Below are 7,681 nucleotides of genomic sequence, written 5' to 3'. Positions count from 1 at the left end.
ATTTTATTTGATTATTTTATCGAACGGATATATTTCGCAAATTCGAAAATGTGTTACCGTTATTTGATATTCTAGCCGGTCTCGAAATATGAGTGAGTCCGACTCGGTGGAGAAAACCTCCTAGCACCATAATTCACATAATATTGAAACGAAATCCGTGCCAGCCTGCAGTAAATGTTTTTACACGGTACCACATTATCCGATTTTCTTTTTATGTCCGTTCAATAAAATTGTAAAATTAGCTGGCGTTTAGTGGCCAAGAACTGCTATAAAAATAAGTAACGACATGTAAAGTTTCCACCTGTCTTCTAATAATTGGGATCATACCGAACATAATAAGAACACTAAGTCTAAGTTATAAACTCGACTTGCCTGTCGACATATTGAGCTTCTATTGAAAGTCAATCTTATCTTTGTACAATGTATATATTATAGGCCATACTGTTTAAAACTGCCCCAGTTTAACTGCCACAGACCGAGTGTATCTAAGGTTATTCTCATTTATAAAGTGATCGAAGTAACGTTAAACTTTGTATATTTATATTGCAATATGACAGTCGCTTTTATTAATGTTAAACTTAAAAAAGCTTATATAGATATCGACACATCTGAAAAGTGTTATAGTTTTAATTGCTGGAGACAAGCATATTTAACATGTTTTAAAATTCTTTGGGGTGTTTTGCAAAATGTTTTGTGTTAATTTATAAATCCAATGGACCAGCACAAAGGACACACATTAACGAAGATTAAAGAAGAGTTGTGGAGGCTCCAATTAAGACATTTGGCTGTATTCAGTAAACAGCTAAGATGAGTAACTTAAGCTTATGAGTAGAATTATAGTGTTTTGTTTTGCCATTAGACGGTATGGAATATCGAGGTCATATCAGGAAAAATGTAAAAGATTGAATAACATTAGATGTGTAACTAAAGTTTAAGAGTAGAATTTAAGTGTTTGTTAGACTGTTTAAAAACTGGCTATTAGATAGTATGAAATCTCGAAAACATATCAGGCTAAGGATAACACACATTGATTACCGCCCCAGGCCTCTATGTAACAAGAAAATCACCGCACAATCTCAAACTCATTTAACAACGTAACGTAAAATTTTATTCAAAATCATAAATTGTTTTTTCTAATATACTTCATGAAAAATAATAATATGGTAAGCATTTGTTTCTCATTTAATAATTATATATATTATTGAAATATTAATAAACCTGAAACAATACGTAAGAAACCATTACGTTAGATATCAAACGACAAAAAATGTTATTGAACTTAATAACTCGTATATATCTACGGTTAAGTAAGCCCTTCAGCGATATTTGCGAATCTTACTTTTAATTTTTGAAATCGTCTCGTAAATGTTTCAAAGATGGCACTAAAAACTGAAACGTACACATAAAAGCTAATAGTATTACGGCTTTAACTAAAGGTCATTATTAGTGAATGTTAACACAAATAAGACGTTATTTTTATCGATGTCCACGGGACTAAGCTGGTACCTGGAACTGGAACACAGCGACTACCGAGCAAATACTTTCACTGTTCAAATTTACGAAATTTAGCAGTGAGAATTGACTTCTGTTTTCATCCGCAAGATGTACGTCAGGACCAGTTTTTGAACTGAACAAGACCAGTTGGTATCTATGACTTCCCGAAGGTGGAGAAGGACCGTAGTAACCTGAAATGGAAAAAATAGACATGTTCTGGGGGTAACAAAGGTAATTTACGTCTATTTGGTCTCAAATGCTACACAAACCAATACTCTTTTCTCTTCATTTTGATTTCACGATGTCCAGTGTTATTAAATGATGTGAACTATGATTTTGAATACGTTACTCTGTGATAGTTGGTTATTCAGATTGATTTATTGTTATATTGAATGGCATACATTATCTAACAGAAAGTGCTTTCAAACTTTGACCATATTAAGGTTCTCATGAAATATTAAACTCGGTGCAGTTCTTATAATCTAAGGCAAAATTAGTCATATACTTTTCTAACTACCCTAAAACATTGAGACGTTTTGCTCCATAGGCGTTTTCAGGTTTTAGCTCTTAACCATATAGAAAACAGCGACCTATTGATGTTAGCCAATTGTATGCCAGCGGCTTGAGCTGATTGAGGATGCCCAACGAGCATCACACAGCAACTAAGAAACCCTCGACTTAAAGATGAACTCTTATTCCCAAATAAGATTTACCACAATTAATACAATTGTTTGAATATACCAAAAATGTTATATTAATGTCGAAAACAATTGTTCTTCTGAGGGTTACCTAGTAAAATTTGAAAGAAAGATGCAAAACACAGTATTCCTACCTTTGGAGAAGATAATATATCACAGTAGATCTTTAAACACTCACCAATCATTTAATATTTTTTTCATTTTTAGCTATTAAATACATGGTTACAATCTTGTTATCAGTAATTAATATCTCCATAAATGCATTATTGAGTAATTTGTTAAAGGTTTATCATTGGAAACGTATATTCGTTATACATGTGTATGTATGGATTTTGAATAAGAGTGTCACTTTAAAACAATGGATACCAGTCATCGTGTTATTGTTGTGATCTGGGAACCAGTCACTTTTAAAAAAAAACAGAATAAACCAGTCTGATTCTGTAAAGAAGCTTATATAGGGATAAAACTAAGGGGAAGTAGGTATAATCTGACAAGCGGCTGAGACGACACACACTTTGACATTCCTGACATTAATCTTAATCTATTTACTTTGGTACTGAGATTTGACGCATGCGCTCATCTTAAACAAGGTATGTCAATATTTGCACTTTTTAAACTTCGAGTTTCCATTTACGTTTGTATGTACCACCAGGGCGTTACGACGTCTTTGTTAACATCATTCTATGCGATCACTGGCGTCGTTCAAATTACACGATATTCCCGAAATGATGCGCTTTATAAAGTATTACATATTTTCTTTATTAAGTGAAGATTATAACAAAGTTATTGCATATATACCAATAAGCTGTAATCGAGAAATGGGACGCTACAATTATCAGTTATTTCATGAAAATGGACATAAAAAGACAATAAATGTTGTTAAAGTTTGCAAACTGAGAAACAGAATCCAGCATGTAAACATACGAGATTGATTGCATTAGTTAACGCTCCTTTAACTATCGAAATAACATGATATAAAGTACCCATTAGTCTTGTTCCCTCGATGGTTCCACTTTTCAGATTTTCTCCCTGTAGGACAAAAACTAACACAAATTTAGTTCAAAATTTCATGATTCTGTTTGGATACCAATTGCCAATCACTTGTTGAAATTATTTGATAAAGGTTTATTGATTTGATAGCTTCTGAAATTTCGTTTGCATTAAAAAAAATCTATCAAATTAGAAATGTCAGGCACATTGATACTATATGATTAGCCAGTACGTTAAGAACTGTCACGTGGCGTTCTGATTATATGTGGTAATTCAAAAGATTTACAAATGTCATGTGACGTCCTGATACTATGGCGCCATTCAAATTCTATTAGCCGTTTCATTTGGACGGGGGAGATTCTTGAAATTTTGTCCCAAACGTATATTTGTTAGATAGAATGGAACTTAAGTGTTGTTTAAACCAAAACATTCAAAACAACTGATGATTGATTGACTCTTATGAACGTTGGATATGAGATATTAGATTGATTGCAATTATGTGAGATAAAAGAATAGTTTACATCGTGTAGCATTTAAATTAGACCAAGTAATCGTAATCGTTACCCAGCTTCGATGCCAAAACAATATCCCCGTTCCGAAACCTTCGAATCGGTAGGAATACGACTACAATAACATATCATCATTTTTTTACAAGGAGTGACCTACTGTTATGCCTGTCGAGCCCAGTGAAGGAAGAATGTAAGCTTTTCCAAACTGTAGTGAGGGGCATCTGGGTCAACCATCAGAAGGGTGTACGTCTTTCCCTGGGAAGCAGATATAATGATATAGAAAATATAAGCTGTCAATGAAACGTCAATAAACATTTATAGTTTGCGTCAAATGCATACGCACAACATACAGTTGTGAGAATCTTTAGATGTTGTATTTTGCAAGAGTCAGTTGTAACCACGGTGCCCCCAGGTCCGGGAACAGCGGGAACTTTGACTTTCGGTCCAGCCAACCCAGGGTAAATCCCCACTCTGCGGAGACGAACTGATGGTAAAATCCCCGCCAAATGCCCCCGCACCCATGGGACCCTAGGTATGGCCCATTCCCCGCTATATTTTGCGCGAAGAAAAACACACCGCATTCACACGGCACTACGGGGCCACCTGAAAGGTAAAACCACGGCCCATTTCCCCAGCTATCCCCGGTATACCCCGGACCTGGGGGGGGGGGTTACAATTGACTGGTGCATTAGTAAGTTAGGCAAAAATGTTTACATATATTGAAATACTTTTTACGTAGTTTTGGCAGACCGCCGGTTACAACGCAATATTTACGCTTCAACAGCCTTTCCTTTAATATGCTGCCTTTCGGCAGTTGCGATTATCATCCGATGAACGCAACATCTTCGGATATGTTCGGATTGCGATTCGTCGCATAACAATGAACATGAACATTGTTTATCTTGTCAATGTTTGTATTGTTTCAGCACGCCCCGAGAAACTTAAATACACATGTTAGAAAGTGTAAATTTATGACATGTTAAACGAATTGTTGTCATAAGCGTTCCAACTTTACTTTTGTAAGTGATTTTAAGTGGTTGATCTTTTCCCGCGTTATTGTAACGTCATTTGAAAACTGTTTCCTGTTACGGTCGTGTCGTTCTATTTACAGAATGGGTGAATAATATTTACTGTAAGGTATTCTTAAGTGAAATGAAGTATTTCTTAAAAACTTCTTGAATGAAATCATGAACAATTGGTGTAAATATAAGTAAGGAATTGCGGGGCTGATGTCATTATCGGGGACGGGACTCCACACACTTTAACCACGCCAACTGCATTATACCAGTATAGCACAGCCATTTTTAACGATATTTATATATGACACAACTGTACGAGTTTTGGATAATTATTACTCTTGATCTATATATATCTTATAAACATAATGATGACATTTTATCACGGCGACATTATGTATGATATTATATAGAATAAATTAATTATTAGCTGATAAAAATGCTTTCATGGTGACAAAAAAATTATTATTGACGGAGGTCAATAATTATGATTTTAGTGGCAAAATGGCGTTCATTTTTTTCCAGCGTCATTATGACGGCATTTGATAAACTGCTTTCGGTATATTAATATGGCGATTTATCTAGTTCTCGAAAATTGCTCTCCGGCGGGTTATTTAAAAATCTATATCTCTCTTAAAATAGTCCATATATACAGGCATGCGCATAATCGGATTACACATTAAATCGAGAGAAATATTTAAACAATTTCGTAACACTGCAATATTAAAACTACTTTTTAATACAAACTGATTGCATAATATACTCGAGTGTATTTCCTGATTGACTCTTTAATGGCCATATCATGCAACCGATTACATCTTTTTACTTGATTGGATTTTATATGAACAATGATAGTTTAATCAAGTTAACTTACAATTAAGAATAAAAACACATGGAGTATAGATAATGTCCTTGGGCCGATTGTTCAGAATTTTGTTAAAGCTATCAACGTTTTAATCGTCATGGTTGTAAACTTTCAAATCAATATTCCTCTGTAAGTTTCACATGTACACTTATGATCTGCAGTATTCCTAATAATAATGAGACAACAGTTGCATCTGTACTTTACTTTATTCAAATATATGAGCACACCATCAAATAGTTCATCCTTAAAAGTTAACAACGACGTCATTAATCCCGTTGTTAACTTAAACAAAGTATTGAACAATCGAGCCATTAACTAAGAGATGTTATATTATGTGCTTACCAAATGGATATAATCAAATGAAATTATTATTATTTTAGCATTTTATGTAGAGTTAAACCCATATTATATTATGACCTACATTTCTACGTTGGAACATGTTGCATTTAGAACATATTGCGTGAACTTTTAAATTAACAAGAAGGTCTCATATGCTTTTCTCGCTCCGCCGTTCTTTATCGCAAAGGTTTTACACAATGTGTGTAGATATAACTCGATTCCAAGGTGATATTATTTACAACTGAAAACATTAACAAATATTAAACTTACCGCTTCTGCTTGGTTAAAGCTCACTTTAATTGGTGGAGAAGAAGTATCCGATTTAGAATATGTTTCGTCGCACTGGAACTCATTATTTCTGCCATAACGAACGTTAAGCATGGGTTTATCGGATATGCATATACTTCCCAATTCGCGTTTCAGTGCATCTTCGCTGACGTCACAACTTTCTGATGACGTAGCAGCACGTTTGTTGAATCCTCCGGACGCAGCGCATACGAGTATTCCAAGAAAAAGAGCTTCCGCTGACATCATGGCAGAAACCGCTGCAACATTAAGAGTGCGAGAACGAGGATTACTTGTTTTGTCACTTTGGGTTTTTGATATTAATCAACACTTGCCAGTCTTGTTTGTGTTTAAATGTTTTCAAATATTCTTTAGACATGATTTTGTAGATACATTAACACTATCTCAAAGAAATATGTATGTATATACGCAGCTGCATGAACGTATAAATGTACGCTATATCAAATTGAAAACAGTTAATAAATTAGATTTATTAAGGTGTCAACGAAACCGTCTTACTTGAAAAAAAAACTAAGTTAACTCATTCGAAAGAAAATGCTACTGACATAAAACAAATGCTGACACAAAATAACCTACAAACATTATTTAGGTAATTGAATGTTCATGGACTTACAATTATTGTGCAATTCATCCGTTAAGACATGAACACGGAAATCATAAACCTTTTAATTATTCAATATCGTATACAATTTCCAGCTGACTTCTGATAAAAGCGCACAAAACAAGACAAGCAAAATCGATATTATAAATGTAACTTGCCTGGCGACATATTGAGCCTCTAACAAAACACGTTCTCGCAAATATAATGGACGGAAAGAGAGCTTCACAAAACCCGCAAAGACTTCTAAAATTGATGCGTAGATCTAACTGTATTTCACTACGCAATAAATCTTAAAACGGTATTGTTCACAAAATTATGTTAATGTGATAAATATTTAATACATAGCCCTTCATCATAATTTAATTAAAAGCAGCATTACCTTGTATTATGATCAAGGCTATTTTGTACGTTTTACAGACAAACGAACCGCAGGTGACGTCAATGACGTCGTCATCTTGCACGGCGTTAAATCGCGCCATTTTATAATGTTTTAATTATTTAACCTTTGCTACGACAACTAGAATCCACAGAGAAAGAGAACCGAGCAACAAATTTTAAACACCGATACACGATATTAACTACGAGTTTAACAAAAACAAAATCACATAAATTAATGCCTAGAACAGAAAATTATCTTAAGGCCAAAACGTCAAGAAAAGTTTCGATGATCCTGGTAGATTCAATAACCAATAACATATTGAACACACTATAAGAGCACTCCATATCCAAAAATACTGATAAATTATCGAAATTTAATCCTCATAGACTAATTTAATAGAGTTCAAGTTTTTTAGAAATGTTCAAATGCTGGTGGAACTTATATAAAAACTACCAAAAGACTAACGATCAGAGAAGTTTTCCAG

The 7,681-nt window shown here is 34.1% G+C and overlaps 1 long non-coding RNA gene across 1 annotated transcript; it reads right to left on the bottom strand.

Moving 5' to 3' along the window:
* Positions 1-1,240: 1,240 nt before the first annotated feature.
* Positions 1,241-6,442, bottom strand: LOC128239866 (uncharacterized). Its single transcript, XR_008261949.1, has 3 exons — positions 6,182-6,442; positions 3,849-3,946; positions 1,241-1,685 (listed from the first exon to the last, which is right to left on the bottom strand). It is a non-coding gene; the product is annotated as an uncharacterized LOC128239866 (long non-coding RNA).
* Between the last annotated feature and the right edge of the window lie 1,239 nt (positions 6,443-7,681).

Source organism: Mya arenaria, chromosome 7 (genome assembly GCF_026914265.1).
Source record: "Mya arenaria isolate MELC-2E11 chromosome 7, ASM2691426v1".
In the NCBI taxonomy this organism is placed as follows: domain Eukaryota; kingdom Metazoa; phylum Mollusca; class Bivalvia; order Myida; family Myidae; genus Mya; species Mya arenaria.
The sequence above is the reverse complement of the archived record's forward strand: the minus strand, read 5'-3'. Positions and strand labels throughout refer to the sequence as shown.